The sequence below is a fragment of the Schistosoma mansoni genome, chromosome W (assembly GCF_000237925.1).
Source record: "Schistosoma mansoni strain Puerto Rico chromosome W, complete genome".
In the NCBI taxonomy this organism is placed as follows: domain Eukaryota; kingdom Metazoa; phylum Platyhelminthes; class Trematoda; order Strigeidida; family Schistosomatidae; genus Schistosoma; species Schistosoma mansoni.
Genome location: NC_031502.1, coordinates 13,504,472 through 13,519,069, shown reverse-complemented (window position 1 = coordinate 13,519,069; position 14,598 = coordinate 13,504,472). Strand labels below are relative to the sequence as shown.

At 30.5% G+C, this 14,598-nt stretch overlaps 1 non-coding gene across 1 annotated transcript; it reads left to right on the top strand.

Annotated features, from left to right (window-relative positions):
* Positions 1-4,475: 4,475 nt before the first annotated feature.
* On the top strand, positions 4,476-4,542 carry Smp_tRNA_00970_Gln_TTG.1.1. Its single transcript has one exon. It is a non-coding gene (tRNA).
* The last annotated feature ends 10,056 nt before the right edge of the window (positions 4,543-14,598 follow it).

Here is a 14,598-nt window from a genome sequence, read left to right as displayed (position 1 = left end):
AATGTCTTACATCAACTCGGCGCCCGAATACTGTGAAACTATTCGCTCTAATTTAGACGAGAGTTTTTATATATGAAATAAAGATATTTCATATAAGTGAATATTGTTTGACTATAAATATCAAAATAGTGCTTAAACAAGCGTGATATAAGAGTGTATTTTCGAACGTATGACACTATAAGATCGGCATTGGTGAAAGTTAAGGATAGGTTACCAAAGGAAGAACAACAAAATATTGTCTATGAGATCAATTGTCATGATTGTAATACAGCTTATATTGGAGAAACATCCAGACAATTGAATGTAAGGTTGAAGGAACACAAACAGTGTTTAAAAAATGTTCCCAAAACTTCGGTTGACATAGGAGAAGTTGAAAATTAGTCTGCAATAGCGTTACATGCGTTAGAAACAGGACACAGGATTAGTTTTGAAGGGGCCAAAAATACTTCAGAAAGGTTTTAACACTCACAAAGAAAGATTGACAGCAGAAGTGCAATATATATGGGCGAATAAGAATAGCCCAAACAGAAAGGATGGTTTTCAGCTAGCAACTATTTGGCAAATATTCATTAACAAGTAATTGGACCCTTTCTTTATTCAACCCATTTATTTCACATGAATCGTTATTTTGATTAAAATTCAATATGAGTTATGTTTAGCATTACAATTATGTTTTTGATGATTCTCATTTTTACTTGCAATTCAATGTTTCAGAAACAATTTTTCAACCCTCAATTTGCACTCTCATTCTTATTTTTACTTCACATAGAAACATATAAATACCGAATATCATTCATTAATAACTCATTCTTACACATACATGCACACGCACACTCAATTCATCTAGTCTCCTTTTATCGTTGAACTTTTCACTTGATTCTCATTCAACTGACTCATTTTTTCCTGTTTACATAAATTCAACATCCAAATATGATTGGCTTAACGTAGTATAAATTTTGATATGATTGTTGAAAAACACTATATATTCCTTTGATGATTTAGATTATTACCCTGAAGAAGTCCAGACAAGTTAGCTGAACGAAACGTAGAAATTATTTAAATTTCAATCGCTGAGACTATTTCAAATATAATTTTTCACAAAATAATGCTAAGTTTATTCAAATTCATTTTGTATTGTTTGTTTGAATGTTCCCATTGATGTTTAGAACTGAGATTGATCAGTCTCATTGGCATATGTGCATTCTGTACGGATTGCCTCGATATTACCTCAAGTCACAATCACTATAATTGGAGAAAGATGGTGGCTAGAGATGAAATCCAGGACGCTTATTTCGTTCTATCTTGGACTCGTCAGCTGGATGAATCCAAAATAGGACGACACACGCGTCCTGGATTCCACTGCTAGCCACCATTCATATTTGCTTATAAGTTTATTCAATTGTGAATAAGTTATTATTGTTTCCTTCCATACTCAAAGATAAACCGTAGTTCCAATATCTACCTATCACAGTTTAACAATACCTTGTTAACTTTATTAAGTTCGCAGTTTTCAGATAAGTTTGACTTTAATAGGCGAAACTCTTCCATGATAAAGAACTTTTCATTATAAAACAGTGTACTTATCTAAACAGACTAAACGTTCATCCTTTTTACATCAAAGCTTTAATATATTTTTATGTAGAAGGTTGACTGTAAAGTTAACCATCCAACTAACTTTTATATGAAGTTTGAACTTGGCTTAAAGCCCATATTACGAAAGTAAAAACAACATTATATCTTCATTAGTAAAATTTGATTGAACTGTTTACCATTCTCTATAAGTAGAAAAACTGAGTTTATAGATTCCAGTTAGCCAGCATTTTTTAGTAGATTAGGGAGTTGTTAGCTTAATCTATTATGACGTTGTTCATTTACAGCAACAAGTTTCAACTAATCAACCAAACAATGAAAAATAATAAAAAAAAGAAATAAGTGTTTCTCATCACGACTAGATGTTATGAAATGTTTTAAGCACTAATGAGGCTATTTTAAACGCGATATATTTTAAATAAAATAGTTTTTAGCAACTACTAACCAGCATACGTAAAAATATGTTCATTGAGATAGTGCTTTCGTGTAGTCCCTCATAATTTTTTAGTTGTATGTATTCTTAGATTAACAAAAAAACCACCAAGAAAGAAAATCTATGTAATTTAAAACAACATTATAATCTTTTATGAATCAACCCACGTCCGCATTTGCATATACCTATTTACATAGAAGATACTGTAGTGAACAAAACACGAGTGGGGACCATCGAATGTATTAAAGCTCAAATTACAAACTATCTTATTAAGATCTGATAACCATACAGCAAACAGTTAATTTGCAAAATAACAATCAATTGTCTCAATCTTCACTGTTCCTTCTGTAAATATCAATCCATCCCCTCTAATTTCATTGTTTATACATTTTCCTGCCAACTTCGCTTTATTTCAGTTCTTTCCTTATCGGTTTTCTGCCCAAATACATTCTATGTCTGACCATCACCATACGTTACTTATATGGATATAAGTAGACCACACTACGATACTACTTATTAAAAGGATGTTCAATCTAGAATATTTCTTTAGAGTAAAATAACTCTATTGGAATGATTCAGTATTGAATAGTTAATAGTTAACTGATGTTTTTGTTTCATAACCCAGATAGATATCAGAGAAAAAATATTTTTCAACATCATATGTCTGACATCAATGTCTATCAGTCATAAAATATTTAACATTATTCAAATATTACCAATTTTAATAATCCAGGGTTTCAGAGGAATTTATTACGACGGTTTACATAATTTAAAATATCATACAATAAAGTAACGATTATTCCCATTTTATCAAGTGTAATGGTAATAGAAAAAATATAGCATATAATAGACCAATATGATTATCCGTCAAAATATGGTTTCCTAGTGGTATTTGACTAAATATAGACCAACTATGTAGACTATCTTTAAAATAACCTTTTAAATAAAATCACTGAATCGTACGTCTACCAATTATTCTAAAAATATCATAGCAACAAACACCTATGTACATAATTGAATGCCTTTCATAAGTTATGAAGGTTTTTCCTCTAAAACTGATATTATCATTTTATGTAGTTAGGAAGATACAAAATGATTGTTTGAAAAATCTCTTGATAGTTATAGTCTTTCGTGTGCAACTCAGTTACATCGTAGAATAACACTTTAATCTTTATAAAATTTCACCAATAGGTTTCCTTATTGTCTTTTAAATATTTTCAAATAATAAAAATTCCCACTGAGAAAATTCTAACAACTCAATGTGAATCCTCAATAATTTAAACCCCCATGGGGATAGTATTGTATTAAAGGCATCCAATGAGTTCCTAAAGTTTAGTACACATCTTACCTAAGCGAGAGTGGTCTTCAAAACTAAACAAATCAAATTCGAACTCCAAACTATATCTACACATATATAACTCTATCAAAAGAATGGTTATTTAGGATGGTATAACAAGGTGTTTTTGCCTCAGAAGATTGAAGATTTTTTTCCATTTGTTTGAGCGAATAAAAATCTCATAGGAAAAACATTTTTGCCATGAACGTTTGTAATTTATCTTCAGTACATCAATATTCAGTCACAATTAGCGCTATTTTACTTAAGGAACTTAATGATTTATCAAACTTGTTACGTGTCTTCACTTCAAGTGGAATTTTACTATCCACAAGAAACACTAAATATCCTCAAATAAACATGTTATCTGTTAACTTTGTGAGTGAAGGTTAAGTCAAAGAAACATTTTTTTGCATTACAAAATGACTTTGTTTCGTAGTATTATAGAATAACAGTTTATCAATTTGTTTAATGCATTTTTATTTCAGCATATTCCATCCAACTATTGAATATATAATTTCACCTAAGAATTTGCAGCATGACTGATATATTTTGTTTTTCTTATTTCTATAAATTGTATTATAAATCACAATAAGGTTTTGTTAATTTTGTATGCTAATTCTCATTGATTCGATTTTGATAAACAGCAATAGGCTAAACGAATGGTTTATTTAGATGAATACACTTCCATCTATATTTTTCTTTTATGATAGAAACATTAATAGGGAGATGTTTACTAAATGATACTTTCTTACATTATTTTTCCACATATCACGCTAGTCTTAACCAATCAGCAATAGTAAATAAACAAATATTTAGTCAAAAAAAGCAAAATATTTTTTAAATATACTACTATTTAAAAATATTACTAATATACCCTCATTTATCGAAAAATAAATAATAACATTTAAATTCATTTAGTATTGTTTGTTTGAATCTTCCCATCGATGTGTTAGGACTGCAACTGGTCAGTCTCTAATTGGCATATGTGCATACTGTGCGTATTGCCTCGATATAGTTTTAGTTCATAAGCATTGTAAGCAAAGATGGATAGTGACTAGCAGTGTAATCTAGGACGCGCGTTTCGTCCACTTGCACAAACGAGTGGCTACCAGGACTCAGTGGCCGAGTGGATAACGCGATGGCGTTTGAAGTGAAAGGTACTGGGTTCGAGTCCCAGAGTGAACATCAACCCTGACATGCAGGTTCATCCAGCTGACGAGTCCCGACTAGGATTCTATTGCTAGCAACTATCGTTCTTTGCTTACAATAACATTTGAAGAAACCCTGTAAATTTATAACGTATAATAAACACAAGATTGTTGATGTTTTCATCGACACCTAAAAATGTGTTTTTATCTGATTATATCAGTAAGGGTGATTCAAATCCTATTTTATGTCGGGTATATTAATGCAAGAAAAAAAGATGTTTTATCATATTTACGTTTATCTCTCAATATCTATCGTCTAGTTAAGTGGTTTACTAATATCTTATTAATAATAGTTTATAATTTCTAATATAAAACTTGATTTCCGTCAAAATAACGACGATACAAACTTACACAATGAATAAAATGGAATTAGATCGGAACAGATGTCTAGTTATTTGCTTATACATCCATCTGTTCATTTAAGTAGTTGTGAAATGCCAAATGTAAATAAAGATTTGATTCTGTGTGGTAATTTTACCCTGGATTTTATCACTCTACAACAGATCGTCTAACTAATAAGCGGGTACATATAAGAACTGTATCGTGTACAACAGTTGGAGTCTGTCTAAAATTTGCCGGTTATAAGTACTGATTACCATATCACCATGTATTACATTTGTCATTTTTATATCCAAAAGAAGAAAAATAATACAATGTTACAAGATTTAGATAATATATTAAAGTAATGTTTACAGACTGTTCGTTACGAGTTCAAAGATAATATATTAGTGGATTACTTACTAAAAAGCAAATGATGTTAGTGCTCACTTGTCTTATCTCCTTGCACTTTATAAATATTCAATGCTGAAAAACAGAATATAACCATCTAATAACAATATTCAAAGCAATTAAGTATGTAAATCAATCTTAGCTTAGATATACTAATTTAATACTTTTTTTTCTGAAAAAAAATGAATGTCTAACTTGAAAATAATCCTGAAACAAACTACTCCCTTATCTACTAATTGGAAGTATACTAATTTACAAGAATTTCGAAATCTTCAAATTTATGATTCATTGAACATTTTTAAAATGAAAGTTTAGTTTAATTGAAATAAACAAACATATTCAGTAATTCAATCAAGCTGGAATGTAATTTTTTTTCAACAAAAATAAAATATTACATTTGTCTTCTACTTGATTGTTGATTGTTCCAGATCAAATAAGTGGTTGCAACCAAGTGCTGATACTTTACTTCATACATTGAAGTGAATATTGTTGAAGATCTAGTTTATTATATAACGAGTAAATAAATGATAAGATATTGAAAATGTTTCAGAATATACTTCGAAATCTATCCAAAATAAAATAAAGTGTAAGAAACTTTAGGTTAGCAGGAATTGAAAACAGTTAAGTATTAGAAAATGACTTTGAATAATTCTCGTTACGACAGATGCCTGTTGATAACTAGTATGCATATACCCTTAAGTTGAAGTTTTTCTTTCATCTTGCTGAAGAACACTATCTTAAAAAGCGTTGGGCTACTCTCGTGATCTAGCCCTAATGCTTATTCAGTGATGAACTGACAGGCTATTTTTAATCCTATGACACCAATAAGCTTACACTAAGTACGAAGTTTCTTATTGTACAGCATTTACCAACTAGTGGTAAAGTGTAGTATCGGTTGTTATGTTAAGCCCACATACTTTATTCTAGCTTCTTGCCAAGCTAATTCACCTATACATTATGAGTCATATTTTGATCTTGTTAATTATTCGCTTATTAACCTTGACTACTTTTTTATATGAGTGTATTGTGTGCACACTTCGTATCTTATTCATCATATGTCTATCATTCATTTTTGTCTGACCATAAATGTTGATTAACGCTTGCTTAAAATGAGTTGGCTTCCCCGCCAACTCCAACATGCATTATTTTCGCTTCGCTCTCGAGTTGGCTTCTCCGCCATCTCCCATACGTGTCATGTATGCTTCGCTCGCTAACATATGCTCATGTACTTATAACCTTCTGGTCTGCATCATTCATCAATAAAAATGTAGTTGCCGCTTCCTTTTGCCTTCTGATTCTATACACCGTTAAGATTGGTATAATAACGGTTATTGAGGTGAACTGTGAACGAAGCACGGCACAACATATTGGTGAGCCGTATTTGGAACACGCAACAAAAGAACATTTATACAAGATTTTGTTCAGTTGAGGTTCATTTCATTATACAGCTTATCGATTTTATAAATATTGCATTATCATTCGATTGAATGAATTAAATAACTTCGAGCTAAGTTTCAGTTAATTGACAATTAGAATACACTTAAAAAATTTACTTTCATCATTGCAACCACGTAAACTGAAGTTATTTTATTCAGAAGTCCCTTAGATACTCGATTTCCACTAGCTGGTAACTAGAGTATCTTTAAATATGGTTTTAAGAATAATTATATTCTTGGCAACTTGTAGCTATGTATGTTAACCATGTCTTGACAACAAATATTTAGTATATTTTTCCAGTGTGAAAATGTATATAAACTGTGTAGCAAATATTGCCACTTCGTGAATGTGTCGACCTCATATTCATATGAAATGTGTTAGATTCATCAAAGGTATAAAATCCTTGAAATTTCATTCGTTTAACAGGATAATATTTTAGCCAATGATACGTCAAGGATAAAGACTGACGAACAATGATGTGGTTTGGAATAATAACATAAAGTTGGTAGTGTTCTTCATTATCACTTGACTGTTTTCAATTATTTCATTAAATAATCAACTAAGTTTTTATCTCCATTATCTTATGTGTCTGACTTCAAGTCTGTTCATTCGCAGCGGTTTTTTTTCTATATTTTTTCAACATGAACAAAGCCAAAAGAGCAATTGTAACAGATTAACAAGAATTAATCCATTTATTCTACCTTTGATTTACTACTATAATACGTGTTCATCCATCTAAATAACACCAGGATGTTAATTTCAGTACATGATTTTGGTTTTTGAACATTTTAAACTGTAAATGATCAGAAACTATTGAAGTAAGACAGATATTGTTATGTAGCATTTTGATTAGCATTTTATTCAACCAAAAAGAGAAAAATATTTACGTGAAATGCGAAGTTGTGACTAAAACATGTGTACGATCAATATCGAGTATGAGCTTTACCATAACATATCTTCAAACATATTTAGATAATGAGACGTAAATTATCAAATAAACAAGTTGGAAGATAAGAAAAGCGAAAATAATATGCTAGAATAGAGTGGAATAATTATTAAAATGAAATACTGCTGAGTGACAAATTTTGATTTTCAGAACTTCTGCTCCAGTATGAACACTGAGTTTAAAGGACATATTACGGTAGAATCTCTGTAAAACAGATTTTCGTATTGTCTTTGCTAGATGGCCTATGACTTGCAGTTGTGTGAAGGATAAGCCCCCACTTTAGGCGAAATCAGTGTGCATTTATCAGTTTACTGGCTCATATAGAGTAGGTGATATTGGCTGTACAAAGTGAATTCTTCTGAAACGCATTACCTCGCCTGGCTTTCTAAAGTATTACAGTAGTTAATTAAAAGCTCAGTCTTAGGACATTTGGTTAATTACGCCCAATCCTCTATACCAAAAGCCTCTTTCAAAATTATACAAATATTCAAAGGAGTTGACTCAAAAGGAATGCAAATAAGACATTGTATATGGCAGAGGCTAGTGCTAACCACCATTTCAAGTCTAAACTTTGCATATAAAAACAGAATGTCCAGTCTCTCATTCTTCTGTGCCCTTAGCCTTCCCTTCTATCTTTTGTTATCTATCATCTTTTTAAATCATTATTTTGGCGAGACTATAATTTATGGACGAACCAATCAGATTTACGATAACAGGTCTTCAATTTTGGTGCGAAATCAATTCATTCATTTGGCTAGATAGAGTTTTGGCATTATAACGGATGTCAGTTTTTGATGAAAACCTGATGTCCAATTCCAAACCCTAACTATCACACTCGTTTATAAACCTCATTTAGCTATAGTATGTAAGTAGACATTCTCAAGTTCCTTTTAGCGTCGCTCAAAAGTCGTCCATAAATTATAGTGTCACTATCATTTCTACTCCTTTCGAATTACTTTCACAACTATTAATCAGTCATTATTACAATTTTTAGCTACTCTATTCTTAATAGCTCTCAAGTGGACAATTATCTTCTTTCGATCACTTTCCACTAGCCAATTACTACATAACTTTTTTTCAATGTCTGGTTTTCGTAAACACTTCATGATAAGTTACCATTTCAAGTTTTTTAATCATTTAATACCATTATATTTTACTATAGACTACTGTTTTCGCAAATAAAATTGACTATACATATGACTTTTTGTACTTTTCTGATACTGAACATAAAGTTCAATATGCCAGGAACATTTTATTAATTGATTAATTATAGTCTCATACATTATACAGCTTCAAACAAGCATATTGTAAGTAGATTGTTTCTGCTTAAAAACACGATATTTTGATGTTTTGTTCACTCGCTTTTTTTCCTGTTTTTAGTGAACTCAAACCATTTTTTATATACAATGACAATTTCATATAGCAAGTAATCCAACTCTTATATTTTAATTTTAAAACCATATCACTAATTTCAAATTAATGTAAAATTAAAAGTCTTAAAAGATTAGCAGAAAATTTCAGTTTATTAAAAGATCATTTAGAATCCTTTTTTTAAAAAATGTTTCTTGTTTGTTTAAATGAATAAAAATTAAATTGAGGGCAATATAACTTGTCAAATTGTTTTCTAGAATTTATTTCAATTAGATAAATAAAGTAATTGATCAAAGTAATTGTTTAAAAAAGAAAAAAAAAGAAAATACCGGTTTGATAAAAGTAAATTTAGGTCACAGGATTATTTATTTAAAACAAAACAAATAAGGATGGCTCGTTGCCAAACTCAAGAAAGCCTCGAAAAGGCCAGAAAGAGACGAAGACATTCCATGTAATCACCGCCAGAGGAACATTCTAGAATGTCAACGTGTAGGTTCTCTATTGGATGAAAAAGAAGGTTCCCTCTATGTGTCTATTGGCTGTCCAAAATGATAATTTACTTTCAGCCAAAAATTACTTACTGGTTTACTGTCTTCTCTCTTGTGACTTTGCGGATTTGATCGTTCAAGTAGTCTAGTAGTACGAGGTATAGCAAGAATCCGAAGCTCTAGATTTAACAATATCAAAAGAATTGTATTAAATAATTACAATTTATCGATTTTAGGATTACTTTAACTGTCTAATAGAATGGCAAAACATGTTACATAATGATTATAATGACTACAAATATATTGAAAAAAGTAAATTAAAGCGATTCACTTCATCAATTGAGATGGGTGGGACATGTGTTACGTATGCCCAACCACTGACTGCCCCAACGTCCAATGTTTTATGGTGTAGGAGTAGGTTAGAAGAAAGCTAGGGGCGGCCACAACAAAACATGGTACACATCCATGAAGTCACTGACAAATGAACTGAGCCATGTTGGTAGGTGTAGACTACCTGGTTGGGATTCGCGAGATGATAGCAATCGATGGTTAGAGACCTTGAATGGCAAGGCTCAAAATCATTTGCGACGGCGCAGGTGCATCCACTCTTTGTATTCTACCAAATTCTAATCTTCTGAATTCTTCATGTCTCTATCTTTTTTCTCTTTCAAATTTATTTCACCGGATTATACTCCTTGAATAACATCTTTAAGCCCTAATCTTTTCGGCTACTGCTTATACTTTTACTACTTCTACCACTATGGGATTAGAATCGACAACTTCATCTCTGTGCTAATGTGGTATGGCGACTCGAACTGATGTACGTACGTACGAAGTTCTACGTTGTGACTGGCTGAAATTAAAGCGATAAAACATGAGCTACTTGTTTTCAAGTTAAAATTTCTTTTTAAAAAAAATAATAATAATAACAGAAATTTTTGCAGAATAACCAGTAACATAAACAACAAAATTTTGAAAGTAGAATAAAATAAATAAATAAATTTAAATATTTTCTTTTTTTTATTTATATTTATTAAGGGAATGCATAGTTTTAAACTGTTGTCATTAACATCTAAAACATTTTATCACTTTCGGATTGCTATAATGGATTTTGTTGGTTTTTGATGTGTCTATTTTGATGAATCATATACTACTTTCTTCTACCGTTCAATAAAGATAGGTGGAAAAAACACTTATTCTGTATGTACCTTAAACGAAAAACAATTATGTGTGAAGTATCAACAAGAAAAAAAACGATTTCATATTAGCTATATCTTTAGTAACACACTCATTACCAACTTAAAATACTAGTTTTATTTTATTTTATTCTTTAAACTTTAGAATGATAAAAACAACTTTTATTCACATTCTAACTAAACTCTGTCGTGAATCTGTTATATCTAAAGCTTCGGATTCTTGTTATACCACGTACTACTAGATCACTTGAACGATCGAACCGACAACGTCGCAAGAGAGAGGACAGAAGACTAGTAAGTAGGAATGTTATTCCCAAACAGCGTCAAATATAGTACAAAAATCTCATGTATTTATAGGTATCATTACCAAGCTTTGATTTGATAATTTCAAATAAATTGAGTATTGGGTAGATTGTTATAAATAAATAATATATTTGTAATATCCCAATCAATAAAAAATTAGATTTCGTGACGTTTTGTCACTCAGTGTAAGCCACTCCATCAGAAAATAAATAACCAAATTAAGATTTTGATTGATCACCTAATATTCGTGTTGTTCCGTTGTACTATTTAAACTTGGATTAATGTTAATTTGGTTATTTATTCTCTGAAGAAGTGACTTACACTGAGTCACGAAACGTCAGAAAATCTAGCTTTTCTACTCACTGAGCTACTACAAATATATTAATTTATTTATCATGTATTTATAGTTTTTTTGGCTGAAAGTAAATCATCATTTCGGACAGCCAATAAGCACATAGGGGGACCCTTCTTATTCATCCAATAGAGAAGCTACACGTCGACACGTTCCTCTAGTGGTGATTGGATGGAATGTTTTCGTCTTTTTCTGGATTTCTTGAGGCTTCCTTGAGTCAATCCATCCTTACAGAATCATATATATGTATGCAGATGATATCTCCATGAACGGATAAGAATTTAACTGCCTTTACAGTATCCCCAATGTATAACCATTCTCATCAGATATGTTTTTTAAAACAAAAAACACTCCTAATATTTTATGTTTGTAATATTTCTATTCTATCATTTGGGCATTGAAAACTAATTGTATATATATATCTTATAATTCAACATATTATGTTTCTTAAACAAATAGAGAAATAACCTTTTCATTAGACATTGTCATTATTATTATTATTATAAAGGTATTTCAATAAACAATAACATCATATATTATCCACTATTTCATGTATATATAGAGAGAGATACTGATATAATAAAACTGATTATTTATAGTTTGATGAAAAACAAAAGATTTTATTTCTAAACTTTATATTATTACTTTTTTACACTGGAGAAATGTTCTAAATTAATATAGCAACAACATTTCTGATAAAATTGAAGTCTGTACAATTGTACAGTTTTATGTGAAAAGAACATGTCTAGTGTTTCTTTTTGATGCAACTTGTTGCTGAGTTCTTAAAAATGGCTTTCAAAATGTTTTACTTACATGAGAGGGAAACTATTGTGATTGACTAATATGATCCAGTACTAATGATACAACTGTAGTTAGGTGTTGTTAGCTTGATAACAATTTTCCATATTTCAAGTAAAAGTCCTAAACTGAGTGAAAACCTTGGCAAAGGTGATCAACAGGCACACATAACAAAAGTTACTAAAAGAAAATAAACAGGAATTATAATTGATTAACCGGAATTCCTATAATCAGCTTTCTTAACAAAATTCGAACGTGAAAAATTCGATAAACTTTGAAAGTTTATTTTTGGATCATAAAGCACTCGATAGATATTAATGAGATGGAAGCGATATAAATTAGATCAGATTGACTAAAAATTTAGAGATAGACACTATGTGTGGCATATGAGAAGCTAATGGAGTCTTATGAAAACGTGATGTTTAACTTGTTCTTGATGGATTTTATTGAGGTGATAACGCAAACTGTCCTTCAGTCTTAGAGATAACTATCAACATAACTTTGTTTTATTATTAACCGCAACATTACTTTCTGGAATTTTCAACCTTTCAAAGAATATGTAACAGATCTCAATGTAGTAATGTTCGTAATCCTATTATTCTTTAACAGTAATTTCATATGTGACACAATGAACTAAAGATCTAACAACACCATTAATCAGGTTGTAGAAAGCTTATTGACTATGTATTTTGACAACTATTTTATTGGACATTATTTTTTCATTACATATTTTACATAAATGTAAATCACAGATAAAAATGGTTTTAAGGGTCTTAGTCAATCTTATATGAGAAGCATTTAACTTCACTTATAATTATCGAACATTTCCAGCTATAAAATTGCTTAACATTTTCTACCACAGTCCATGTCTCAACATGTAAAAGCTAGCAAAGTAATTACTCTGTAGTGGCTTAACTTCGTTAATCAATCACCTTGATAACCGTTTTTATATGAATCCCAATGGTGTTTGAAGTCAGAAGGCAATAAGAAGTGGCGACTACAGTTTATCAGCGGATAGCACAAATAACGAAGTTAAAAGTATATCAAGCGAATTTCGAGCAGAGAGACTAATGTATACGATCCAGTGAATACAGGAGCGAATTTATAGTCAAATCGAATCAAGGATCAACAAGGCAGGGCAAAAGCTATTAATAGGATCCGAGCAATATTTAAGCTATCAACATTTTAGCTAGAGAGTGATATGTGCGTAGGCTATCACATGTGATCAAGCATACACGCTTATACAGACGTGATAGTGCTCATAAAAATACAGAGTAACAGACAAATTGCTACTGTACGAATAACATTATCTGTTAAATAAGTTGGCAAAAGTGCTTGACAAAAGTTAATCATAACCGAAATTGATTGTAGGAGATATGCTATAATTCGATACAGACTTTCAGTTTTTCCCAAAATCACTTATCAGACTTGACAATGTTTAAAATTACTTAATAAAATCTATCAGATGCAAATAACATTTACTAATCACTCATACAAATTTTGTGCTATCATGTATCGTTTACGATATTGCTAGACTAACAGCCATATATGGAATTCCACCGAAAGTGTCTCGCACTCATTAGTGATAATTATAATATGTAAAATGTCATAAACTTATTATAAATATCAACATTTCATAAATATCTACCCATTCATAATGATATTTATTAAATTGTAATTTTATTAGCCTTTGGTAATAAAATAGCAGTATACACGATAAATCACAGACAAAACAACGTGTGAATATTTATCCAATTCCTAGTTGATGGAAAACTAATTAAGAGTGAAATAATAGCCGTGAGCTAATGAATAAAAGAAAAAGTCACATGTAAATAAGGATTAAAAAGTCTAATAACTTTTTCCGTCATATTTAAAAATACTTGTGATTCGTATGAGAAGACCAAATTCTATTACGATCCAAGTAAATGAATCTAATAATAGCCATATGATATGTTTAATCCATTCCCTTTCTTGACTAATTATATTACAATGTTCCGAATTCCAGACGTTTTTAAAAAAAACAGATAAGTCACATGATGCTAGACCGCAAGTTGTAGTTCCATTCCTTTTTAGTAGTAATTTTCAATATCATTATTTTTGATGAGACATTTTCTTTCCTCTTTGACATTATTCTCTACTGATCATGAAGTTCAATGTTGACGTAGGCTTGATAATTTTGACTTCCAAACACAGTATTGCTCAGACATTTAAGCACCCGAAATCCCAAATATTTTCAGAAATGTTTTATTGATTGTTTTTTTTAAATGCATGAAAACCTTAAGTTTCTCTTGATGGATCTTATCACCTGAAACTTAAGTACTCCTTATGATACAATGGTCTATTTTGTTAATACTTGGTCAAATAATATCCTGTCAACTACCCCTAACCACCAACTCATCTCAAGATGGAGC